The sequence below is a fragment of the Rattus norvegicus genome, chromosome 7 (assembly GCF_036323735.1).
Source record: "Rattus norvegicus strain BN/NHsdMcwi chromosome 7, GRCr8, whole genome shotgun sequence".
NCBI classification, from domain to species: domain Eukaryota; kingdom Metazoa; phylum Chordata; class Mammalia; order Rodentia; family Muridae; genus Rattus; species Rattus norvegicus.
In genome coordinates, this window is record NC_086025.1 from 129,542,420 (window position 1) to 129,569,712 (window position 27,293).

General features: G+C 46.3%; 1 long non-coding RNA gene and 2 pseudogenes across 2 annotated transcripts; all 3 read right to left on the bottom strand.

Annotated features, from left to right (window-relative positions):
- Positions 1–16,197: 16,197 nt before the first annotated feature.
- LOC120093718 (uncharacterized) lies at positions 16,198–18,845 on the bottom strand. 2 transcript variants are annotated; one of them, XR_005487370.2, is made up of 3 exons: positions 18,080–18,575; positions 16,764–16,898; positions 16,198–16,358 (listed from the first exon to the last, which is right to left on the bottom strand). It is a non-coding gene; the product is annotated as an uncharacterized LOC120093718 (long non-coding RNA). The 2 variants fall into 2 exon arrangements; XR_005487369.2 differs by lacking the exon at positions 16,198–16,358 and having other exon boundaries at positions 16,569–16,898; positions 18,080–18,845.
- Positions 21,572–21,942, bottom strand: Rpl10-ps13 (ribosomal protein L10, pseudogene 13; annotated as a pseudogene).
- On the bottom strand, positions 21,941–22,045 carry LOC120093945 (small nucleolar RNA SNORA70; annotated as a pseudogene).
- Between the last annotated feature and the right edge of the window lie 5,248 nt (positions 22,046–27,293).

Below are 27,293 nucleotides of genomic sequence, written 5' to 3' on the forward strand. Positions count from 1 at the left end.
AGCCTAGCTTCCTGGTGAAGGGATGATAATTACACAAAACCATGGACACTTCTAAGTCACTTTCCTTAACTTCCGGTTTGGCTCCGAGTAACCGACCCATCCTAGCTCGGGAAGTTTTCCTTGCTGCCGCCCTGAAAAGGTCGGGGGTGCTTGGTCCCAGCCAACAGGAATGACTTTCTTACTGTGAATATCACTGTAGGTCAATCTAATGTGTGATTATTCTTTATGTCTCGTAAGTGTAGAAATAAGGAGGAAGTTAGGATGAAAGCCACTTTGAAAGAGATTTTCAAAATGGAGTCCGGGAGCCACACAGCGGGCAGAGCTTAGATCACAGCTCCAGCTGCTGTCTGGGAATGTGAGCTCTGGCCAATCTGGAATTGCTCAAGCAACAGGAAAATTACGTCCAGAGGCTCTAGATGTTAATCGAACAGGACTCTTGTTTCAAAGGCGTTTTTTTAAGTCCGAGCACGCATTTTCTGTCTTGTGTAGTCTTTGTAGTCAGTGGCCCAGCTCTTGTGATTTCTCTTCAACACTGACCGATTCAGAGCCCCGTCTGAACCTGGGTCTCCTTTCACAACTCCGAAGACTTTTTTACTTCTGTAGTTTCTGAATTTAGGCTGATTGCATAAGTAGTCTGTATTTTTTGGTTGTTGTTTCTGTGAAGAGATTCTCTTTGAACAGGATACCGTGATGCACGAACTTGCTTGCAATCCCAGCTCTTGGGAGATGGAGGCTGGATGGTCCGGAGTTCAAGGTTATCTTCAGCTAAACAGCAAATGGATTCAGAAGCAGCGCATGCTGCATGAGACTTTGCCTCCAATTCCACTGATGCTGAAAAATAGTTTTCTTTTTTCTTTTCTTTTTTTCTTTTTTCTTTTTCTTTTTTGCACATAGCAGTGAGTGCCAGCCTGCTAGAAACTGAACTGGCGGGGGTTGGGGATGGGGCTAAAAGATAGATATATCTAATGTCCATGATGAAAATTGTCTTTGAATTCTCATGTTTTGTTTTGTTGTTTGTGTTACGTAACATCTGGGTTAGGTTACTCCTCTCTGGAGAAATAGGAGAAGCTCCTTGGCTACTGGGTATTAGAAGCATGTTTCTGGGATTTACTTTACTCACAGATAATTTCCCTTTTCCTATCCTGAGTGCTGTCTTTGTCTTCTGAGATCCTGGGGCTCTCCCTTCCTAGAATCCCCTCTCGCCAGTAGCCTGAATTACTCCTGGTCACTTTTTGTCACTGGGACAACACATCTGAGCAATCAACTTACAGACAAAAGCCATTAAGGTTCTTGGTTGTGGACTTTTGAATTCATAGTTGACTGGCTTTGTGGCTTTTCAGACTGTGGCTAAACAGAAACATCTCAGTAAAGTCTCACTGTGGAGTACCTGTAGGGGAAGCCTGAACCCAGGGCAAAATATCCTACCTAAGGCCCCGCCTCTAACCAAGCCCGCCTCCACCAGGCCCTCCTCCAATCAAGCCGGCCTCCACCACGCCCACCCCACTAGGCGCTAACCCACCAGGCCCTCCCCCACCAGGTCCTTCCCAACCAGGCCCTCCCCTACCAGGCTCTCTCCCACCAGGCCCTCCCCCACCAGACCCACCTCCAGCCAAGCCCTCCCCCACCAGGCCCTCCCCCAGCACGTCCTCCTCCCCCACACTAAGTTGCACTAGTAGCCAGAGGCCTATATTCAACACATGAGCCTCTGGGGAATTTCATATTCAAACCATAACAATTACCTAGTTCTAGTTAGCTTCTTTTATTCAGCACTGGTTTTCTACTCTACTTTGATAAAAGGGTCGGATTTTCACTTTCCTCTACTCACTGGGTCAAGTGCAGGGCCAAGTTCCAGCTTGCAGAGACTCGTGGGCATTTATCGGCCTCTCCCTGGTCTCGACCTTGTAGCCTTACTTTGCTATCTCTTTGTGTTCATTTCGGTGGAGTTTTAGAAGTCAGTAACTGTTCATGTTTTACCGCACCCTCTGAATTATATACAATGTTGTTGCTGGTTTGTTTTTTTTTTTTATTTATAGAAGCTCTATTTAGATCTTGTAAAGTCTGGAATTTTTTTCTCCCACCTTATTTTTGTCATAATAGGGTAATTATACAATTCTAGTGAATTTCAAATGTTTTGCTTTTAGTTTTTGTTTGCTTTGTTTCTGAGATAGGATTTTACTCTGTAGCCTAGGCTGAGATTACAGATGTGTGCCAGGCACCACGTCCAGTTAATTGGACAACAGTTGATTCTATACAATGAAATGGATGCTCTGAAAAGCCAGGCAGAATAAGTTGGCTTTACAGGTAAAACAGGTAGTGAGAAAAGCAGAAACAAGAAACAAGAATGTGGCCTGGCTTCTGTCACTCTGCCTGCAGGGTCAGAGACTAGCAGGAGAGGGAGACTGAAGAGTGAAGGTGTCCTTTCTTGGCCGTGGGGACTGAAACAGAGAAACTTCACTATAGCCCATGTGAAACACTATACTTTAGTAGAAGAGGGGAACAAAGTTACCTTCTGACATCCCCACACACTGTGTACACACACATACCACACACAACAACAGTAATAATAGCAATAGAACAAGACCTAAGAAAATGGACCAGTTTGGGTGACTGCATTTCCCAATCTGACCAGGCAGGTCTGACAGGCTTCTTGGCTTCTTGGGGCAAATGCAGGAGCTGAGTCTGAACACAATGGCGGCCATGGACTCAACAGAACTTAGTCCATAGTCTTTTCCCATCTCAGTTCAGTAGGGATTTGGCTCATTCTCTCTGCTGTTGGCACTCACCAGAACTGGTCCATTTTCTTAGGTCTTTTATTATTATTATTATTATTATTATTATTATTATTACGTTATTGTTGCTGTGGGTGGTGTATGGGTGCGTATGATGTGTGTGGACATCAAAAGGCAACCTCCCCTCTCCCCTTCTACACTTACACGGGTTCCGAGAATCAAACTCGGGCCTACACAGCGAGCGCCTTTACCTGTGGAGCCGTCTGGGGTCCACCTGTGTGTGTTTAGTTTTGAGTGGACTTTGGACTTTTCTTAGGCAATCACACGCAGCTTGTGCTGTGAGCGAGTCTGTCTAGAGTAGTTTCGTGGGCGAAGTAAGCACGGAAGCACTCGCCGTGGTCCCACTGCACACACAGGAATTCTTAGGCTGTGAGAGCTGCGCTGAGCCTTCGAGGGCATAGGATCAGGGGCTTGATCTCAGTGACTCATTCTTGTCACCACGTGAAAGGCTTCATCGCCTGCTTCCTGCCTTTCTAAAGTGCTTCCCCGCTTAGAGGTAACTCCGAGATTCCTGTGTTTATGCAGAGATGTGCAGCTCACAGAGATGTGAAGGAGTCATTGTCTACTCTTCCGTGGGGGTTTAGGAGGGAGAGAGAGGCATGGGCTCTAATGACTACCCCCCCAGACCATCTCAGAAAAGCTCCTGTAATTACAAACTTAATGTTTAGTTCTTGCTTCATTCCTGTGCCTGGAACGTACACTCTGGCCCTTTCTCTCATCCCTTGAATGTTGACTTGTTTTTTAAATATCTAGAGAAGGGAGAGTGTCCCTGTTCCCTAGCCTGCTACCTTTATTTGTCCCCAAAATGCTGGCGAATTAAGGGGTGAAACACAAAGACGGATGAGGAAAATGGGTAGTTTCTGCTAGAACAAGGAAGATGTCTTTTATGCAGCAAAACACAAACTACCTAAGAAAGAGGGTTTAAAAAAATGAATAAGATAATAATGGCGCTGGGGAGATGGCTCCGTAAGAGAATCTTGCAAGTTGTTCTATGACCTATGACCTCCACACTTGTATCATGGTATCATAGTGTACACACACACACACACACACACACACACACACACACACACACACGATTCCAAAATGAGGTATTTCATTCAAACATCGATTTAGAGAACATCTTAGTAAATTCTTCATTTTCATGTAATGTGGCTCAGAACACTGAGAAAAACAAAACATTCTTAATCTACCAGCCATTCTAGTTACTGTTTTTAATTAAGTAAAACCAGAGAGATACTCGTAGGTCACAGACAGTGCCATTCCCCTGCCATTCTAGTACTCAGGTCAAGGAGGCAGTAGGACCCAGAGTTCAAGATAATCCTCAACCAAAACAAGTTCAAGGCCAGCCTGGGCTATGTAAGACTGTCTAAAATATAAATAAAATTATAAGGTATGCAGGTAATTTTATAGAGAAGGAAGATACACAAGTGTGGCTGTGAGTGTACCAAGGAATGCTGCCAGGTTTCTTTCTGAATCTTTTTGTTTGTTTGTTTGTTTTTTAAACATTGGTCCATACTGGCTTTGACCTTGTGACCTTATGACCTTATGACCAGCCACCATCATAAGTGCATGCCCCCTGCCTGGATTTCACTCCTTGAACTTAAAGATAACATTTTCAGTGTTATATTTTGTTACATTTGATAGTGTAAAAAAAAATTCTACTTGGACATTTCTGAGTATGTAGGCATGCTAAAAGCTCCTGAGAGAAAAAAAAATTGACATGAAAATCAAAGTAACAACCCTCTCTTAAAAAAAAAAAGTAACGGGGCTGGGGATTTAGCTCAGTGGTAGAGCGCTTACCTAGGAAGCGCAAGGCCCTGGGTTCGGTCCCCAGCTCCGAAAAAAAAGAACCAAAAAAAAAAAAAAAAAGTAACAACTGGGGGATAAAGAGGGGCATATGGATTCTCTAATGTGAGTGCAGAAACTTAGTGGCTTGGGTCACTACTCTGGTGGTTTGGATGAGAATGTCTCCCATAGGCTTAGACTTTTGAATTTGGGGGCCCCCACTTGGGGGACACTATTGGAGTAGGCTTAGGAAGCTTGCCTTGGTGGAGAAGGGGCGTGACGGGAGGGCGGGGCTTTGAGGTTTTAAAGCCCCACCCTGCATTCCCAGTTTACTCTGCTTCCTGCTTGTGGTGAGAGATGTGAGCCCTCGACTGCTCAACTGCTCACTGTCGCCAGCTGCCATGACTCCAGGCCTTGTCCGTGATGGGCTCTTCCCCTCTGAAGTGGTAAGCCCACAGAAGCTCTTTAAGTTGCCTTGGTTACGGCGTTTATCTCAGCAATAGAAAAGTGCCTACACATACTCAGGTTCGGTCATACTTGAGGTCCCCGAAGGATGGCGTTCACTTTCTGGAAGCTCCAAGAGATCCAGTTCCTTGACTTTTCTACTCTCGGGAGGTGTCCCACCTTAATGGCGCTCGTCTGTCTTCCACCTTCGAAACCAGTGACATTGCGTTTCCATTATCAAGTCAACGGGGCCATTAATCCTCTTCAATCCCCTTTCCAACTCACAAGGACATATAAGAAAAGTTTCTTGTGGCGGGATTGTGATACAATATGGAATATATATTTGATTCCTGTCTCCAGTAGCTGACACAGTACTCTTAAAGCCCTTGAAATGTCCCAAACGACAAGCATGGTGACAGTGACGGTGGCGTTTTCTACTATGCACTAAAGAAAGGCTCCTCTCAAACATTCTAGGGCTTATGTAACACCGCAACTCTTGGGAGCCCTGGGCAGTGGTGGCTGATGAAAGTGCAGGAACCTCTCACTTTCCCACCTCTCCGTCACCCCATGTGAGGCCCCCAGGGGAGCCAGGGACCGAGCTGAGCCACCCACTCCCATGCAGCCGCTAAGCATGCCCACATCATGGGATACACAGCAGCGTTAATGGAAATGGTTTGCCAGAGCTTCTGGGTTCCTGAATCGGGCCAGCTTCCCGCCACCGTGGCAGAGTCCTAAGGACAACAGTGGAGACGAGCACTGGCCTCCTTTGACTTTCAGTTTCAGAGGTTTCAGGCCATGGTTGGGTGATGGATTCCACTGCTGCGTGCCTGCGTGAGGCGAACACCATGGTAGGGAGCATGCGCAAGACGCTAGCCTGGAGACGTTCACTTCATGATGGGCCAAAAGCAAACACAAATAAAAATGGGGGCTGGGGATTCCGCTTTCTAATGCCATATTGTGAATCGATCACAGAGACAATTCACTGATGATCTAATCACTTTTACAAATCTATGATGGCAGTCACGTCTCCAACACATGAGCTTGTGGGAGACGTTTCATATTTAGACCGGAACAGTTCACGAACGGTTCGAGAGCCGGTGTGGCAGTGCGTCCTACAAGATGCCACGGGAGTGCCACACCTCCCTCTGATAACTGTGAGCTATCCTGATAGACAGGGCTGAACATCAAAGCGGGATTCCCCATGTTAAAATTCTGCACCATCAAAAACTGAGACTAAGCTGATGGCAGGTCACCGCCAATCTCCCCAGTCGTTCCAATCAGCAGTGACATCATCTAAAGTAACCCATGCTGTGAGGTAAGGATTTTCCCAGTGTTCTCCGTTATCACTTTACAAGGAAGCAGTTTCAATCAACCTCCTCGATGTGACATCATCAATCCACTAAGTACTTTTTTCAATCCCGTGTCTTGCTTATGAAGGAAAAAAAAAATCAGCTTCATTGGCTCAGTTCATCTGAACATTAATTTTATTCCAAAATGAAACAATGAGGTTAAGTTTTCAAAACTGAATTATTACAATATTATTCTTTGACATAAAATTATACTCACAAGAAAAAAATAACTGAATAGTCACTGAGTTCTGGGAGTGATTCTACCTAGTCACCAAATGTAAGGAGGGCGTCATGAGGGCTGGTTTTTGTGGCTGCTGAGAACCATAGCTGGTATGAGTGTAGAACCCGTTGTTCGATGCTGGGTCGTTCACTTGTGGGCCCCGATGCTAACTCTGGGAAAACCATGCCCGAATTTAATTTCGGAGAACTGAGACATTTCTTGTTGTGAGAAGATCCACATTGGTCCATGAAGTGGAAACTTCTGGTTTCTTTGGAAAGTCAGATGCTTGCTGGGGCACGCAGGTGAAAGGATGTTTGGACGTGGCAAACGCGTGTCTGAAGGGGTATAAATGCTGCCCCACAGACAGTGGGAGACGAGCACTGAGCCTTGGTTTAATCTGCATGTACAGGTTTGCCTTACATGGCGTTGTTGAGCTCAACTTGTGATAACTCCACCATTGAGAGAAACTCACCAAGAACTGCTCGTGAGTTTCCTGCTTGCTGCTTCCACAGCCTTGTCTCAGGCCGACTGCTGAGCCTGGTGGTTTCTTCAGGATTAAGCATCAGCTACCTAGTGTCTGCCTGCCTAGAGGACTGGTCTGCAGCTGCTGAGTCGTATTTGGTGTTTGCTGTGGGACAGAACTGCTGACAAAGAGGATCGAGCTCACCCCAAAGAATATTGCTGAACAGGTCCGCTTCCCCCACATCCTAATAACGTTTCTCTTCCACGACTTCTGCTGGGTGGTGGGCTAGAGGAGAGGTTGAACCTTTATTAAAAGCAGGCTGCAAAATACGTATGCCTACATGTGGGCAGAAGTATGGATATTGAATAAAGCTCCTTTGAATGCATACATGTTCTCATTGCCTCCACTAAGCTAAAGGCTAAGGATGTTACTGGGCAGCATCTGAGGCTGCCAGCAGAGAGATCTACGCTCTGCTGTAACCAATATGTTTGAAAAAAGTCTTGATTTATAATAACTTTTGTTTTGTTATTTCATAAAACACCAATTGTCTAGGAATGTGGTTGTCTTAGTTAGGGTTTTACTGCTGTGAGCAGACACCGTGACCAAGGCAACTCTTTTTTTTTTTTTTGGGGGGTTCTTTTTTTCGGAGCTGGGGACCGAACCCAGGGCCTTGCGCTTCCTAGGTAAGCGCTCTACCACTGAGCTAAATCCCCAACCCCGACCAAGGCAACTCTTATAAGGATGACATTTAATTGGGGCTGGCTTACAGGTTCAGAGGTTCAGTCCATTAACATCAAGGCGAGCTGAGAGTTCTACATCTTCATCTGAAGGCTGCTAGCTGAATATTGACTTCCAGGCAGCTAGGATGAGGGTCTTAAAGCCCACGCCCACAGTGACATGCCCACTCCAACAAGGCCACACCTTCTAATAGGGCCACTCCCTGGGCCAAGCATATTCAAACCATCACAGTGGTATTTGGAACAGCTGGAATATCTGTTCCTGGGTCACGGTCACTCATATTTGGCTCTACAGTAAGCAAACTCTTGCTCCCTTGGAGGAGAGGGCTGCGTGCCTTTGAATCACCGCTAAATACTGATTTACGGGTTGCTGGGCTATGCCTGGGACTCACAAGGATTGCCTAACATTGTTCTGAGAGGTTAGCAGAAACCAAAACTCTCCAAGACTTAGGAAAGTCATACTAAGTATTTTACAATGACAGACATGCATATAGTCATCTCGTGAAGAGCTAAAAGAGTATACATTATGTGTAGGAAGACTGCTCAGTAATTGGGCCATAATGTGTACACTCGGTTCACCATCACAAAAGCTACTCTGAACTCTGAGTGTTTGTGTGAGGCTCAGAGCCAAACCCAGGACTTTGCAGGCCAGGCTGGGCTCTGTCGCTGTTATCTATGCTACACTTCCGCATGCTATCCTATACATGTTATCTATGCTACATTTCCGCATGAACCATTCTGCATTCTGAACAACTAAGGGAGAACCAGATGCTGGCACATGACTCATGGACGGTCACCTGTGCTCTTAATAGACTTTATTACCTGGCCTCGCTTATCCAACCTCGGTTTTTACTCTGCAGTGATTTTCTGCCTCTAATTAGCTGCTTTCTTCACGGCCTTGCCTTTCTGTCTTCACGGTTACTCTTCTGCCCCCACTGTCTCCTCTAGAAGCACACTCTTGGAAATGTGATGTGCGTACTTCATCCGTAACCCCTTTCTTTTTTTTTGGTCTTTTCTTTCTCCCCCATTGTTTTTTGAGGAAGGCCCTTGCTACGCAGCCATCAAAATCCTGGTGATTGAGCATTCTGGATTCTGGGGTTACACGTGTACACACCCATGTGATGATTTGAATGAGAAGTGTCCCCCACAGTCTTGGGCAGCATTTGGGGAGCAGTTGGGGAGTTTAGATGGAGTAGCCTTGCGGGAGGAGGTATGTCGCTCGGGGTGGACTGAGAATAAAAAGCGTCCCCTGTTTCTACTTTGTTCCCTCTGTTTCCTGCTTGAGGTTGAAAATGTAAGCTCCCAGCTTCACTGCCATGCTTCTCTGGTGTGACGACTCCTATCTCCTTCCTGGACCATGAGCCCAGATGCTTGTCTGTAAGTTGCCTTGGTCATGGTGGCTTTATTGAAGCAACAGAAAGGTAATTAATTCAGTCCACTGGTTCATCCATGATCACCTCACCTGGGGCACATGATTCTTAGGCTAATTAGAAGTTAATTAACATTAATTAAGCTAATTAACATGGCAGCCTGCAGAATCTGACCAAGGTTTGGAAGGTCTAAGAGTCAAGTTAAGGGTGTGGTTCTGATGCTTTGATCGGGAATCTTTACTGACCTTGCCCCCAATTGGATTTTGATCTATCAGTAACGATGCCAGTGCCTATTTGTGGGGAGGAAAGAAAGAAGCGGGACTTCCAGGTTCCCAGAGGCTAGGGAGAGAAGAAGAATGGAGAGACTTGGGGGGAGGGGGGATGGGACAGACTCAGAGCAACAGGGATCTTCCAAAATGTAGGCCCATGGGCTTCACAGAACGTAACTAGGCAACTAAACTGAGGGCGGAGTGAGAGGTGTTGAGTTAGGAGTTAACGGAAGGGCACGATAACTGTGGAAGGCTTAGAAGTGCCCAGCCACAGAGCCAATAAGCCAGTTTAAAAATGAGCTAATGTGGGACTGGAGAGATGGCTAAACAGCTAAGAACACAGACTATTCTTCCAGAGGTCCTATGTTCAATTCCCAGCAACCACATGGTGGCTCACAACCATCTGTGATGGGATCCGATGCCCTCTTCTGGTGTGTCTGAAGACAGCTGCAGTGTAATCACATACATAAAACAAATAAATAAATCTTTTTTTTTTTAAATATGAGCTAATGTGGGAGTGTCTTTTATCCGAAGATCTGAGGTGGCTTCTGGCTGGGTGCGTGGGTTCAACTCACCAGGAACTTAAAGTGGTGTAGACAAAACTACAGGCAAGCTCAGAAGGTTAGGTTGAGAAGTGGAGAGATGTGTGACCAAGTGGGTGCAGAAACAGGGCCAGAGCCCTCCTCGGATCGCGCCACCATGGCCTTAACCATAAAGCGACTTGAGTCATTCTCTGTAGCTCCCCCTGTTTGCTGTCTCAGAGCTCTGGTCCCTTAGTCCATAGACTTGATTGATTTTTATGTTTTCTTCTGAGCAGACCATAGACTTAGATGCTGCATATAGTAATCCTCACAACAGTGGTCCCTAGGTGAGGTGGAGCATGCCTTTAATCTCATCACTTGGGGGACAGAGCCTGGATCTCAGAGGCCAGGCTGAACTATAGAGTGACTTTTAGGCCAGGCTAGAGCTGAATCATGAAACTCTGCCTCAAAAACAACAAAAGCAGACGGTCTTTATTTCCACTTCTGAATCTCTCACATCATAGCCTGTAGCACAAGGCTATGCTACCGGGTGTGTCCTGGGTACCCAGTGACAGCCATATTGCCACAGTCTGGTGTAGGATATGTGCCAAGGCCACCTTCAATGCTGCTGTTCAAATCTGCAGTGAGAACCTGGGACTTTACTGCACTGGATAGAGTCTAGTGCTCTTTTTCTAGGAAAATCCGTTAGGAGGACCCGGGGAGCTTGAGGAGTTCCAGGGGGCAGAAAGGTGCCCAGTGAAAACGGAGGGTAGGTCTGGAATGTAAATACTTTGGGTGATAACCAGTGTTTGTCAGGCTAATGAATGGGCAAGGAAACCAAAATATAGGCTGCAAACGTTCCTCAAATTATAGATCACTCTGGAAGAGTACAGAAGGAGCGTTCTGGCTTTCCTGGAAACTGACAGTCACCCCAAGTGCAGAGCAATTCACGGTAGGCATGGAGGCACCGATTGAGCTGTCTCGCAAGTAGGAATCGTATGGTTTATGGGGGCTTAGGGTCAATCACATGAAATTAAGCAGACTGAAAGCCCAAACCCACTTGCTTACAGTGTGTTGTAGGCTAGTGGAGAGGGAGCTGGCCCAGCGCCCAACAGACTCATGCACGGTCATTGGAGGCTTTCCTCCAGGGCAAAGGTCAATAACTTTTGTTCTGCAAGGGTAGAAAATGTGTGTGCGTGTGTGTGTGTGTGTGTGTGTGTGTGTGTGTGTGTGTGTGTAGGTGTGTGTTTGTGTGGTTGTGAAAGTGTGTGTGGTTGTGTGTCAGTGTGTATGCATTGTATTTGTATATATGTGAGAGTGTGCTTGTGTGCATGTGTATCTGTGGTTTGTGAGTATGAGAGTATGTGTTTGTGTGTATGTCAGTGTATGTGTGAGCGTGTGTGAGTGTGTTTGTGCATGTGTATCTGTGGTTTGTGAGTGTGAGAGTATGTGTTTGTGTGAGTGTGTCTGTGCATAAGCGTGTGTATCTGTGCATGTGTGTTTGTGTGTATGTGAGTGTGTGTGTGTGTGTGAGTGTGTGTGAATGTATGAGTGAGGGTGCGTGTGTGTGAGTTTGTGAATGTGTGTGTGTGTCTGTGCATGCGTGAATGTGTGTGTGACTGTGCATGTGCATTTGTTTGTATGTGAGTGTATGTTTGTGTGTGTGTTCAGATATAAAAATGCCACCTGTATTTGGGGGAGTGGCTTAACTGGTAGCTATTATGTAGCTGGAACTAATAACACTGAGATTGGAGGTCACTTAGGGATGAGAATTTTCATGAAAGACAAAATGCAAAATGAGAGAATTCACAAGGGAGTTAAAAGAGTAATGTTTAGCTGGGTATGAAGACTCACACCTATAATCCCTGATGTGGAAGCAGGAGGAGGATCTCAAGGTGGGGCTAGCAACAGTTATGTGGGGCCGCTCCTCAGGCACAGACTACTTCTCTCCTGACTCTGCTTCTCTAGCGCGTGCTCCATACTAACATACATGTTAGGTGTACCCTTTCCCAGACACCCAATATCTTCTAATCCACACACATACTGGTTATGGCTTGAATAGGAAATGTCCCCTCGCTGTCCCCAATTCATATGTTTAAAGCTTGGCCCTTAGATGGTTGTCACTACTTTGGGAGGTGCCCAAGGATTTCAGAGGTTGGGCCTATCTAGAGAAAGAAATAACTAGGGGGCAGGAGCATGCGTATTTTATCTTGGTCTGTATTTTTTTTCTTAGACCTTCCCCCTCGCCCCTCCCCCCCACCTTGCTCCCTCACTCTCTGCTTCCTGGCCACTATGAAGTGACAAACTTCGTTTTCTCCTGCCCTCTGTGGCATGAAACTCTGCATTACTTGCTAGCAGATTATGGACTGAGGCCTCTGACTCCGTGAGCCAAGACAAAGCTTTCCTTCTCCTAAGCTGCATTGTCAGACATTTTGTTACAGCAACGGAATTCCTGACTAGGGGGCAGACTGTGTGGATCTCCTGCAAACACAGCATATTTTTTAAGGCTCATTTCTTCTTCTTCTTCTTCTTCTTCTTCTTCTTCTTCTTCTTCTTCTTCTTCTTCTTCTTCTTCTTCTTCTTCTTCTTCTTCTTCTTCTTTTTCTTCTTCTCCTTCTCCTCCTCCTCCTCTTGCTCCTCCCCTCCTCCTCCTCTTGCTCCTCCCCTCCTCCTCTTCCTCCTCCTCCCCCTCCTCCTCCTCTTCTTCTTCCCCTCCCCTCCCTCCTCCTTCTTTCCTCCTCCTCTTCTTCTTCCCTTTCCCCTCCCCTTCCCCTCCCTCCCTCCTCCTCCTCTTCTCCTCCTTGTTGTTATTGTTGTTTAAAACTATTATTTCTTCCTCTACAATTTCACACATGGATATATGTATTGTGATCATATTCATCTCATTGCCCACTTGTATACCTTCCGCTTCCTCTCAAATCCTTTTTTCCAACAGCTTGCTCTTCTATTTTTGTGTCCTTTTTCCTATGCCCCTCACCCCACGTTGGTTAAAGGTTGCTTGTTTGAGCACAGTCATGGGGTATTTACTGGAACGTGGGCAGCGCGCCAGTACTTTATGTCAGTGAAGAAGAATGACCCTCCTGCTTCCTGCAACCACTACTTACCAGCAGCTTCTCAGCTCGAGAGAGGTGTGGCCCCGAGAGCCCCTCTCCCAACCCTACTGTACTCAGAAGAGTCCAGTCTTGTGCAGGTAGCCACAGATTACCTCACAGCTATGAATTCATGAGTGCCATGGGCGTGTCATGCCCCTGTCATTGTCCCGTACGTTCTTTCCACACGCCCTTTTCTGATGTCTCCAGAGCCTTGGCATGGGGTGCCTGGGATGGTCTGTTTAGGCTGAGTACTTGACAGTAATTAATTCTCAGTAGTTCAACCAGTTATGGCTGCCTCTTCCCATCGACTGCTGCCACTGGAGGAACAATCTTCTCTGAGCAAGACTGAGAGTAGAGCTGATCTATGCGCGCAAACATAAACACTTAGAAGGTGATTTAACATGGTCATTTAGTGATGGGCCCCACCATATGGTCTGTGACCCCCACAACCATGAACTTCTGATGAGATTTACAGGACCAGACATGAAGTCCTTCCCATAGAAGGGGCCTCACAGCCAAACACAAAGTGTTGGTTACCCCCATAATGAAGTGATTGGTTACCCCCATAACAGTCATGCCATTATACCAGTCGGCATGTCTTGCCTGGCAGGTCAGTATTGTAACACACAAGGTCTACTGGTGGGTAAAGCCAGAGATGGCGTTTGTCCTCCAGTGGCCTGGGTAGCTCCTTCCAGCCTTATAAGCCCAGCCGCCTGGGAGAAGCTCCCATCTCAGGTCAGCGTCTCTAGGCTCTGCAACCAAAGAGTGTGGTGTCGTCCGCAACAGACTCTTCCCATCCGCTAGAGGGAGGAGCCAAGAGCAATAGAGACATCTCGGATGTTTTTTTCGGTGGGAAGGGGTCTGAGATCATTCCTGACTAACAATTCATAGAGAGGAGATGTTCCATATCTGAAACTGAGACTTTTCATTTGATAACCCCTGGCTTCTGGGAGCGGCGTTATCCGCCCATGTGCAGAGGAAGAGAATCTCTTGTGAACTGCATGAAAGCATCCCCTGTCAATAAGAAAAAAAATAACTACAGTCAGCAAGCTGAGGCAGTATTAGAAAGTGAGACATCCAGGGCAGGGGAGGGAAAGGGAGAGAGAAAGGGGGTGGAAGAGGGGAGAGGGGGAGGGGGAAGGGGAGAGGAGGGGGATATTGATCGATTCTGGAAATTGAATGAACCCGAAGAGAAGTAACTAACCATTTGGAAGACATAGGCGAGCTTAAACAGGTTATATACATACCAAGCCAGTCAGGGAATAAACCAAAGCTTATGGACTAAACATTTATTAATAAATAATTAGACTCAGAGTCATTATTTTGGGAACAAAGTGGCAGTTGCCGTGATCCCATGGGCACCTCACGCAGGCTACCTCCAATCAAACTTTTAAAAAAGATCTATTTAATTATTCAGTTATGTGGGTGCATGTGCACACGTGTGCCAGCGTCAGTGGAGGCCAAAGACACCAGATCCTCCGGAGCCGGCGTGGCGCTGGTTCAGTCAGCCTGCTTGGTTGCTGAGAACATCGGTCCCCTATAAGAACGGCAGCCACTCTTAGCTATTGAGCCACCTCTCCAGGTCGGGTTTGCACAGGCCTTTCCACATATCTTTAGTTTTGGTTAACTCCCTGCCCCCCATTCCCCACTCCTAGTCCCGCTTAGACCTTTGCACTCCCAGTGTGAAACTACTGCTCTCTACATCCATTCAAATTATCTCACCCAAATAAACTTGGCTATGATCGTAGGAATCTCTGGGTCCAGAGGATTATAAGCCAGCACACCACTGCATGGATCTCGCAGTGTTGTATGTGCTTGCTGTCTGAGGCATGCGCACAGTGGTGAAGTGCATTAAATTGGTGTCTGGATACAAAGTCACACGCATCACACACACACACACACACACACACACACACACACACACACACACACACACTCGCACCCCTAAACAAAATAAAAACAAAACAAAAACCCCAAAAACCAAACTGCCGTGGCTGTAGCTACCAGTCTCTAGGTCCCGTTTCTGGACACAGCCCCTTAACAACCTTGAACTGAAGATACTGAGTAGAGTAGATACAATGTAAACGGCCCAGGCTGTAATTCCTTTGACCCTGTAACAATGTAAATAGGTGATTACTGGAGATGAATGTCCTGCAAAAATTGCACAGCCACTCCCATGCCTTGGCTATGTGAATACCATTTTTTATGGATAAAAAACGGGGGGAACATGTTTCTCCAAATTAAATAGCTTTCTTTGAAAGAAAATTCAAGGCATTTGCTTTCAAAGCCCTTCATAATCCGGACTAGCTGCTGGTTCTTTTCCAATTTTTACCCCGAAGTTAGCTCTTGAAGAGCTAACCTTCAGAGCTGAGCCAAGTTTACTCTTCAAGTTACAACTGAGTAAAACTTTGATACATAATGTCAGCTGAGCTGGAGCACCAAGGGGCTAACCTACCACTCAGGAATAAGCTTGCCCTTCATTCCAATAGTTCAAACAAACCAGTAAAACAGGAACCAGAGTTGTATACACCGTGAGACGCTACCAGTCCCATGTATGAGACGCTACCAGTCCCATGTATGAGACGCTACCAGTCCCATGTATGAGACGCTACCAGTCCCATGTACTACTTGGTGCTCAAGTGGAGAAAATAGAGAGAGCACAGACAGGAAACTGCTATGTCTTCGTTCAGGCGATGTTCGTTATGTGTGTCAGGACTGGGAGGGTGGGGGGAGAGGGAAGAGGGGTGTGGGGTGAGTGGGGGGGGTGGGAGAGGGGTGGGGGCTGGTTGGAAAATGACAAATGTCAACTCCTGCTCACTCTCCTCAGCTTTCTGGAAGACCTGAGTGGTGGTGGTGGAGCTTTGCTTGCCCAGGACTGCAGCGGACTCTCAGCAAAGGTTCAGATCCCTTCTGATATATATTATATCATAAATATAATATTTAAATAATATAAATATAAATATATTTCACACTATATATTTATATATAATTTATATAAATATTATATGTATGTATATATAATATATATATATATATATATTTCCAGGTTTTCCTTCCCTTGCCCCAGCTCCGGGAACAACGACTCTGAGACCATTTATTATTAAATACCTTGGCCATGAGCTTTGGCTCAGTCCCTCCCTGGCTTGTAACTTATTTAACCCATTCAATCTATTCTATGCCTTCCATGTCGGTAGTTACCGCTCCTTCACTCCCACCTCTTTGTCCTCTCTGCATCTCCATCGGCATCTTCCTGAGGTCACCTACCTGCTGGTTTTTGCCCAGCTCCTGGGCGGGTGTCTCGGTCTTTCAAGAGTGGCTAAATGAGAGCAAGAGAGAGAAAGAGAGAGGTCTTTCGGAGCTGGGGACCGAACCCAGGGCCTTGCGCGTGCTAGGCAAGCGCTCTACGGCTGAGCTAAATCCCCAACCCCGAGTCTTCCTTTTTCATACGCTCGCTATTTCCCAGAATCCTGTCTTTCTGCCAGTCTCCTGCTTCCTATTTCCTGACCTAGCTCATTGGCCATCAGTGTTTGTTTGTTTGTTTGTTTTTTATTTATTTATTTATTTATTCATTCATTCACAGGGTTTTTTTATTTTTTATTTTTCATTTACAGGTGATGCTTACGAGAGTTCCTCTCTACCGTAGCGCTGACTAGATCTCTGGCTTCCTCAGCTTGGGACTGAGGCTGCCTTCCTGTCGCTGGTTCTTAACAAACAAACTGACCAGAAGTTCCTTCGGTCCTCAGTTGAAGCCTGCAGTTAAGCCTCCTGTGAATTCACAAGTTGAGATCACAAATGTAGGTCACTATGGCCGGCAGACTCTTTTTCAACTCCATCAACTTGTTTGATGATGTTACTCCTGAGGAAAAAATCACTCAGATGCAAAACGTCTACATTTCAAATAAGATCGTCGTGAGCTGTCTTCTCTTTCATTGCCAGCAGGTGGCAGCATATTACTCTCGGCTCAGTGGGGACATACATGATTTTTTTTTTTTTTTCCAGTAACCCTATTGGTGCAAGACAACCTTAATTAAACAAGGGCAAAGCCTTTCTATATGGAATCTGAGTTGAGTCGCAGGAACATTCTTTTAATTATATGCATTATTTTATATTTGTGATGCCCTTAATTTACATCCCACTCACAATATCACTGTGTGTCCTTTATGTGTGCTAAAATAGCTTTTATTTATTTATTTATTTTAGATTTTGAGCAATTCAGTTTAAGAGCTGGGAACCCCGGAGTGTGAGCGTGTTTTGGACAGCCTCCTTTGAAGCCTGTCATACATGCGGGTTGGAAATCTCTTTTGTGTGCTATTTTTCAAGACAGCACCACCTCAGCCCGGGAACAGAAAGGAAAATCACTTTACTTTGCCAACTGAACCTTATGCCATTCATAAGGAATTTAATCTGTGCCTTTGTCCTTAAGGAGAGAATATTTAGTCTTCAAGGTAACTCATTTGTCTTTTAAAACTAAAATTTTACAAGCTTCCAAGAGTGTTGTGTGTGCGTGCGTGCGTGCATGCGTGCATATGTGTGTGTGTATCTGTGTGATGTGGAGTTTAGGAGTCAGATCTCTCCTTCCACCATGTGGGTCCCAGCAGTTGAACTCAGGCTTCTAAGGGGCAGGTGCCTACCCTCACGGCTCCATCTCTCTGGCCCTCCACCTTGTTTGTTGAGATAGGGCCTCTCACAGTGGAGGACTCTGGGGGCTTTCGCCAGCCTTACGCCCACCGCCTCAGGTTAAGATTAAGCCAAGAACCAGCTTCCCGCCTCCGGTCAGGCTAGGTCAGGTTTCATTCTCCACCCTCAGTTCTTGGGAGGAGGAGGGACATTCTTGAAAAACTACAGAATGCACTGACTGATAGTCACCTGACCCCTCTGGTCCCAGATCGAGTTCGAGTGCATGTCACATGCTTGCTAGCCAATAGATTCAAAGGTCAATATGCTTAGCCAATAGGTTTAAACTGTAACCTTGCTGATGTAACCTGTACCCCTAAAAAATATAAAAACTGCTTTTGATAGCCATTGGGGATCACTCACCATGAGGGGCTGATTGAGGGTCGACCCTGACGCATCGGAGAAATAAACCTCTTGCGTCTGCATAAAACTCCGTCTCACTCGGGCGGTCTCCGGGTAGTTAAGACTCACTTCGAGCCTTATGACAGGACCTAGGGATTGCCCATCAGGCTAGACCTGTTCCTGTCTAGCACTGTGGTCACAGCAGTTTCTTTTCATGGGTACTGGAGCTAAAACTCGACTCTTCAGGCTTGTGCAGCAAGCATTTTAGTGACTGAATTATTTCCCCAGCCTCACGCTTCCAAAAATAAACACAAAACCATAAAAGCGGCTACTAGCGTTCAATCATTTAGCTACCCAATGAGCCTTTTTGGGGTCCTTTTCTTTGAATATTATTCTGCTAGACACTGTAGATCCGGCCAATCGAGTGTAACATACTTCCTGAAAATGGAACCCCTAGACTCATAAGGAGTGGCATTATTGGAGGTGTGGCTTTGTGGGAGGAAGTACGTCACAGGGGGTGGGCTTTGAGCACTCTCTCTTCCTGCTGCCTGCAGATCCAGATGTAGGACACTCATCCACCTCTCCAGCGTCAGGTTTGCCTGTGTGCCGCCATGCTTCCCACCATGACAGTAATGGACTAAGCCTCTGAACTGTAAGCCGGCCCCAGTTAAATGTTTCCTTATAAGAGTGGCCACGGTCATGGTGTCTGCTCAGAGCAATGGAGACCCTGAGACACTTGCTGTCCCTGGGAATTGGTCTAAGGGAGAATGAAAAATGCTTTCTGGCATTTGTAGCACGGAGCATACAGTTCGTGTTCAGAGAATGTGCTGCAGGCGCGAACGGCCGAAAGACGGTTTAAACAGTGCTGTGGTACTTGGGAAAATGAAATCGTTGAAAAGCAGGACACAGAAGACATAGTCTCTGGGAGGAAACACACGCTTTAGCGCTCAGGGAGGAGGAAGGCATTCTGGGAGATTGAGTAGCCAGAACCAAGACTTCTCAGGAACTGACAGCTAATCTGACAGGAGGGCTGCTCAGATCTACACCAGCCTCCCACTTAAAGAACTAGCAAGGTACATACATCGTGAGACATGATACCACTTGGTGGTGGCACATTTATTAAGGCAGGAACTGGGCATAGGCTCCAGGGTAGACTTTTAGCCAGACTTCCAGGGCTTTGGCACTCAGAGGCCAGCCAGTCCTCTGGGAAGGACCTGCAAGTCCTTGTGCTTCCTTGTCAACCAGCAAGTTATAAAATTTATTTAGTACAGTAGCATCAAGGTACATATTTACTTTTAAAAGATTTTAAATAGTATTTTAAAAGTATTTTGCTGTGATAAAATACCCGGGCAAAGGCAAGTTAAGGGAGAGACGGTTTATTCTAGCTCACGGTTCCTGGTTATAGTCCGTTTTCGTTGAGAGTTGGTTGTAACCACATTTATAACCAGGAACAGAGAGAATGAGCGGCTCCTATGTGGCCTCTGGGTCTCTCCTCTTCATCCAGTCTAAGCCCCGCCCGACCCCACCCAACCCTGCCCGACCCCGCCCAACCCCACCTCGCCTAAGAAATGGTATTGCCAATATTCACGATGGGGCTTTCCGCCTTAGTTAACCTGGTTGGGAAAATCCCTCACAGGCACGCCCTAAGGCCAGCCTCATCCAGACAAGTCTGAGCTGCGACTCCCTCCCCAGGTGATCTTAGGTTGTGTCAAGCCACCACAAGAAGCAATAGTGAGAAATATTCATTTAAACTCATCCTAAATTTCACTTAGAAACAAACCACGTTTCGGTTTTCACTTCGGATTTCTGGATGACAGGGATAATTGTAACCTTTTTCTTGTTAATTTTATACTAAGATGTTGAATGTTATTATCCTCGAATTTTTGAATTTGAACACAGCGGCAGTGTTACGGGAAGGGGAAGTCCGACCCGAGACCAAGACACGCCCTCTACCACTGAGCTCCGCCCACACTGAAAAGATGGAGAAACTGGGAATCCAGGTAGATATTTACTGAATTTCAGTTGGTTTTTTAAAACGAAAAACAAGGCGCGAAAGCGTATTCATGTGGTACTCGTTGTAAAGCTAGTGAAAATCTCCCTTCCGCTGGCTGCTTTCCCACGGGCATCGGTGACTCCAGTATGACCGGAAGGTCCGCCTCTCCAGAAAGCTGTGTTTAAATTTTTCTTTATCATTAGTTCCTAGGATTAAGGGGAAATTTTATAAAATTTATAAGAATTCTTAAAAATGTAAGAATTTTAAAATCATCTTTTAAAACAATCATTATGGGTGGTGGTATCTTTTGGTGCTGGCTCTGTAAAGTTCCAAGGGAAAGAATCACGGGTTACACAGCACCACAAAATAGGATTAAATAAAATTAAAAAACAAAAACACTCAATTGGTATAGGCTTAAATTTTTCCTCAACCCTACTTTTTCTTTTTTCTTTTCTTTTTCTTTTTCGGAGCTGGGGACTGAACCCAGGGCCTTGCGCTCTACCACTTTAGCTCTACCACTGAGCTAAATCCCCAACCCCAACCCTACTTTTAATAAGGGTCCTTAAATGCTTTAACCTCCCTTCTAGCCCAGCACCCACCAGAGGCACCGAAAAAGAAAGGTTCTTAGGATACGAGGGAAGTGGACCTGTTTAAAAATGATTCTTTAGAACAGATCCCTTCTGCGTAGTCAGGAAATCGGCAGTTCAGTTCACAGGTCAGCAGTGACAGCTTGATCCACTCACAAACACTTCACGGACACACCAGCAGTCCAGTTCAGTAGTGGCAGCAGTGGCAGCAGCAGTGGCACAACCTAGCAGGCGCAGGGGCAGCCAGGCCTCATGAATCGGCATGAGTCAGCAGGAGGGACCAGGACCACCAGGGACACCATAGTTCTCGGCTGTGCCTCTCTCAAGGAAGCGAAGATCAGCAAAGACCTAAGAAAGCCAGCAACACTAGCTACAAGCAATCAACCTTTCTGTTGAGTCCCTATTAATACTCTCTCCAAACGTCACATGTCCTCCACGGCTTGTGTTAGCATGTGAGTCTGTCTTAGCAAAACTCCATGTGAGTCTGTGTCAGCTGACATCACTCTGCCATCAGCCCAAGTCATCGGAAGCGCAAAGAAGCCGCCAGCCAACACACCAGCAGACATTTTTTTGGTGCGTTTCTCTTTCTATGAAGTCGTGACAAATAGACCTTAATAACGCATGTAAGACAAACCAACACATGCATGTTGTTGGCAAAGATCCCTTCATCACGTGTTCTTCCACACGCTTGCTTTAGCAAAACATCCTTTCACCTGTGTCTGCTTCAGGAAAACACTCATTCACGTGTTCGCCCCAGCAAAACACCGGCTGACACAACTGACTTCCCAAAGAACCCTTTCATTTCCACTTCAGGTCCCGTTGCTTGAGAATACAGGTGATAAAGTTCATTCTTTTTTTTTTTTTTTCAGATTTGATGTGAGATTTATTATTGAACATGATTTGATAGGGTATAGGAGAGCACTGTGGAAGCCTTCAGGAATGCAGGGCTCTCCACTTGTCAAGAGGACCACGATTGGGGATATATTTGACACCACAGCCATCAGGAATGAGCCGCTTCTCAGCAACCATGTCTTCAAATTCATCTGCATTGAACTTGGTGAAACCCCATTTCTTTGAGATGTGGATCTTCTGGCGGCCAGGGAACTTGAACTTGGCCCTGCGCAGAGCCTCAATCACATGTTCCTTATTCTGCAGCTTGGTTCGGATAGACATGATGACTTGGCCAATGTGAACCCTGGCTACTGTGCCCTGGGGCTTCCCAAAGGCACCACGCATACCTGTCTGGAGCCTAGATCAGGGACAGCAATTATGATCAGACACTTGATTATTCAACTGCCAGAAAACTGTTTCCAAGGTCCCTTGAGGTAACCCATATAGACAATAGGCTACATACACTACCAAGGAGGCTGCTGTTTGCAACCATTGCACACCAAAGATAAAGTTCATTCTTAAATATGGATGGCCTTAGCCAATATGGTCCTTCTGGGGAAGCCCACTGGAGATGAGGCTGAGGCACGCACGCTATAAAGCATGCTGACATGAAAGCACAGGCAAGCGTTCCCTGTTGAGACAGCGGCGCATGCAGTGGGCAGCTGGGGAATCAGACGCGCTCAACTGCGATCTGAGTTCTGCGCATGCTCCTCTGGGGAATCAGACGCGCTCAACTGCGTTCTGAGTTCTGCGCATGCTCCTCTGGGGCCTCGGCTTACTGAGCCCGCCTTGTTCTCTCACTGATAAAATGCAGATGGGTCATTTCTGGGGGAATCAAATGGAATGGTCCATGTACAGTTCTTAGCACCACACTGGTCCCAGATGCCACCATTCATAACGACACGGAGTCGTAGGGAAGGCTAAATCACTCCCGCGACGCCGTCCTATGTGGGGGATGACTCCTCTACCCTGACCTTTCTAACCCTTCTGTTTCAGTCCCAAAGTCACCCATCTGACTGGGCCCCACGCTTGTCTTAATTATTCTGCATCAGTTCTTTTCTGGGACTCAAATAGACTTTAATATATAAAATTAGGTCTTCAGTTACTGCACAAAAAGCTTTGAGGCCTTTTTCAGTTTAGTCTTTATAATCTGTACTTAAGAGACATTGGCTGTCCTTGCACGGGATCCTGCCTGTCTTATGAGCTCTTATCCTATTAAACGTTTCTCCGCTTTCTGAGTGTGTGATGCGGGTCTCAGGGCGAACCTCTCTGTCACCTCTGCGGTCTTTCCAATGTGTAGGTTCTCTTGGATGTTTTGTTTGCGTTTGTTTGTTTGTTTGTTTGTTTTGTTCTCTATTGATGGTCTCAGCTCATCCGTTTCCCATGTTACCTCCAGTTTTATTTCTTTGCCCTTGAGATCTTAGTAAGTTTTTCTGTATTTTGTAACATAGGCAGTGAGGTTTTCTTAGTCTGAATTATAGTTCCTTCCACACTTTGCCTGGTGTTTTAAATGCTTGTTCTTATCTGCTCGTGTATACACACATATATGTGAGCATGTGTGTGTGTGTGTCTGTGTGTGTATGTCTGTGTTTGTGTGTGTGTATGTCTGTGTGTGTGTCTGTGTGTGTGTGTCTGTGTGTGTGTCTCTATGTGTGTGTGTCTGTGTGTGTGTCTGTGTATGTGTGTGTGTGTCTGTGTCTGTGTGTGTGTCTGTGTATGTGTGTGCCTGTGTCTGTGTGTGTGTCTGTGTATGTGTGTGTCTGTGTCTGTGTGTGTGTCTGTGTGTGTGTCTGTGTATGTGTGTGTGTGTCTGTGTGTGTGTGTGTGTGTGGTCATTTGCATAATCACTGCATTATTGATTTTCTTTTTCCTTCTGCTTAAATAGGGGAAGCGTTTGCAGAGATGGTCTATTGATGTGATGTATTGTGGGTAATCCCTCCCTGTTTCTTTGCCCACACTATTTACACTATGTTATCCTCACAGTGTAAATGGACCAAGTGGCAGGTTAGGCCTGTGTTGAAGGGCATTTTAACTGGAGCTACTCATGACTTTAGATGGAAGATTATTGCATACCTGTTGGATCTCTCCTCTGTCTCTGTCTCTGTCTCTGTCTGTCTGTCTGTCTGTCTGTCTGTCTCTGTGTGTGTGTGTGTGTGTGTGTGTGTGTGTGTGTCTTATACCTTAATTCCCGGAGATGGTAAAGTCAACACTGACATTTGAAGAGACATAACCTGCACAGTGGCCCATGCAGCGGCCTTCACAGCACAGAAACATTTCTTTCATCTGTTTGCTCTTTTGTTATCACACAGGAGACAGCTGGAGTCATAGCAGCCCTAGACTGAAGTCCCAGCTCTGTCACTTTCTAGTCATAACGATGAGCAGGTACCACTCCTTTTAAAGCCTCAGGCATCTGCCCTGTACTCTTGAAGGTGGTAATAGGGCCGACCATTAGGGCTGTTGTAAGTCAGAGAATGGATGTAAGGGCAGCGCCTTGCAAACAACAAGAACAGCTCGTGCTCAGTGTCACCCCAACAGTAACAGTGTCCTGTTCCAGTGTCTCGGTCTTTGAACAGGAGTCTGTTGGGGGTTGATCTGGCGCTGCTGTGCGTTAAAATACTAAATTATGTACCCTGAGCTCTGGTTACCCCAAGATAAGCAAATTCCTGTGTAGACCAGCCTTGGTTGTAGAAATCTTGCTCCCCAATTTAAAATGATTGGTTAGATAAAAATGGCTATAGCTAGTTACTGGGGAGAATAGACAGAGAAGGAGTTACTGGGCTGGGGGTTTGGGGTAGGGACCAGGAGAAAGAGAAGAGGGAAAGAGGGAGAGAGGGAGAGAGAGGGAGAGAGAAGAGGAGAGGAGAGGAGAGGAGAGGAGAGGAGAGGAGAAGAGAAGAGAAGAGAAGAGAAGAGAAGAGAAGAAGATAAGATGGGAGGACAGAAGGTCTCCTGATGTGACGGACCAGCAGAACATGCCCAGGTGAAGTGTACCCCTCAGGACACCAGACTTCTGGAGGAGAAATAATCCCAGAAAGATTCAAACAGCAAGTATTTGCGGTCCACAGCAGGGGAAGCCTCCAGTCCAGCTGTTAGAAAGTTTACTAGGGTTACCCCCCTCTCCCCACCTCCCCCCTGACACCAGTATTTGTCGAAGCTAAATAAATAGACCATAGTCCCTGTCTCACTTATTTTTAAAATCGAGATGGGGATAAACATAATTCAATTAATTTACAGGAGTCCCCACGAGTGACAGACACTGAGGGCTACCCACCTGCTGGCAGGATCTATAGAGTGAGCAAGAAGCAAATGGAGACTGAAAACTACACATGCGGGCCATTCATACACCTCTGGTGCGAGTCTCAGGGGGTTTGGTCTGGGAAACAGATTGGCACTTTCTTTGAGTCCTAAACCTGCAGTTGCCATTTGACCCAGCAATTGCAACCTTGTATATTTTCTCTAGAGAACTGAAAAGACGGGGTCGATACCTTTATTTGCTCTAGCAGAAAAAAGAGTCAAGTTGCTGCCTGAGAAAAGGCAAACAAACCCTCTAACTTCACACTCTAGGCCACAGGGCTAGCTAGTAATTATGTTTCCTTTTGGCATTGTTGTTGGCTTGGGTGATATTATGGGTTGCAATGGCAGTTGCCTAGGTTACATTTCAGGTTCCAAAGGCTGCCTTTGTTGTTCTCCTATGCCCGCTCTTGCAGTGGCTGTAGCTTCACCCGACTCTACCCGATTTTGCTCTTCAGCTCCTGCTGTCCTCCAGACAAGAAGAGTTCCTGCTAACTCATTCCAGCAAATAAAGGCCACCTCTCCCCGCGTCCCAGAGGAGACTGGTCTGTAGCTGAAATCCCCACCAGCCCTGGCTGCATTTCCCACACTTGGTTCATTTATATTTCTGTCGCTTTCATGATCAATGACTGGAAACATCTGGCAGGGACTCAGTTGTCCCTAAGCAAACAACAGATTAAACAAAAAAGATCCGTCTGTTCACATCTTCAACAACCTAGGCAAATCTCAAGGGGTTCAGACACAGGAACCTGAGAGTGGGAGAGCCTCTCTGAGAGATCTCATGCTTATGATCCATTGATGTAGCATTTGACAAGGCAAGCTTTTTTTAAAAATTTATTTATTTACTATGCATGGTGTTCTGCCTGCATACGTACCTACGGGTCAGAAGAGGGCATCAGATCTCATTACACATGGCTGTGAGCCACCATGTGGTTGCTGGGAATCGAACTCAAGACCTCCGGAAGAACAGTCAGTGCTCTTTTTTCTTTTTTTTTTTTTTTGGTTCTTTTTTTCAGAACTGGGGACCGAACCCAGGGCCTTGCGCTTCCTAGGCAAGCACTCTACCACTGAGCTAAATCCCCAACCCCACAGTCAGTGCTCTTAACCTCTGAGCCATCTCTCCAGCCTGACAAGGCGAGCTTTTACAGATGAAGAGGTCCCCTTAGGAATTGCCAGGTCTCGGGGATGTGGAATGGGGATGCAGTTGTAACAAGATACAGAAACTTCTTTCTCTTGGCTGTCCTGGTGACACACTGTCAGACCCAAAGTAAATTTAGGACAAATGGCTAACCGTGGTGCCTAATGCATGCAAAAGCATCAGGCTCGCTCAGTACCTGAGACTCAGCTCTTCTCCGCTCCTCCAAACTTCTCCAGCCCACGGGCTGCCCTCCCCCAACCTCTCATTCCTAGATAACTCCGCCATTCCAGCAGGATTATAGAGGAACCCTCTTGGTCCCCTCTCTCTTGTCCTCTGTCTTGGTCTCCTTTACCCACACTCTCTTCCCTCCCTCTTCCTCTCTCCCCCTCTCCCCTCATGACTTCCTTCAGTCTACTGGCCACGTTCACTCTACTACTTTTTCTCCCTGCTCTGGACTCTTCCAGAGGCCCCCCAGCTGTACTCTCCCTTGTATCTATAATAAAAACCTTCCCCTTGGGCTGGAGAGATGGTTCAGAGGTTAAGCGCACTGGCTGCTCTTCCAAAGGACTGGGGATCAATTCCCAGTGCCCACATGGTGCTCACACCTGTCTGTAACTCTGGTTCTGACGCCTTCATACAGACATACATGCAGGCAAAACACCAATGAACGCAAAATAAAAATCAATCAATCAAACTTTCCCCTCAACCATACCTTGGACTGGTCTTGTCTTTATACACTCACAAACCTGCACAAGGTTATATGTAACAGAACACATCGGCACGTGCAAATACAAACACACAAGGCCACAATTAAAAAGGTGAAGGTCGGAGTCTTGATAAGGTGGGTAAGTTGCATTAGCATCAACATACTCTGACTTTGTACTGCAGTTTATAAACTACCAACACTGCAGGGATCTGGGCAGGATGTACAGGGATATGTTCTTTTGTTTTAAAAAGATTTATTTATTTTTATGTACGTGAGTACACTGCAGCTGTCTTCAGACACACCAGACGAGGGCATTGGATCCCATTACAGATGGTTGTGAGCCACCATGTGGTTGCTGGGAATTGAACTCAGGACCTCTGGAAGAGCAGTCAGTGCTCTTAACCTCTTCAGCCCAGGGATATGTTCTTATTGTTCCCCACAAACTCGCGATACTATATTATGATCTCAGAAACATTTTCAGTAAAGAAGGAAAGAGGAGCCAGGTACATGGCACAGGTCTGCAATCACAACTGCTCTGGAAGCAGATCTGGGAGGATCCCAGGGCCTCGGGGTGAGTTGAAAGCCAGTCTAGGCGACAACACAAGTCTCAAAGAACCAATTAATAAAAT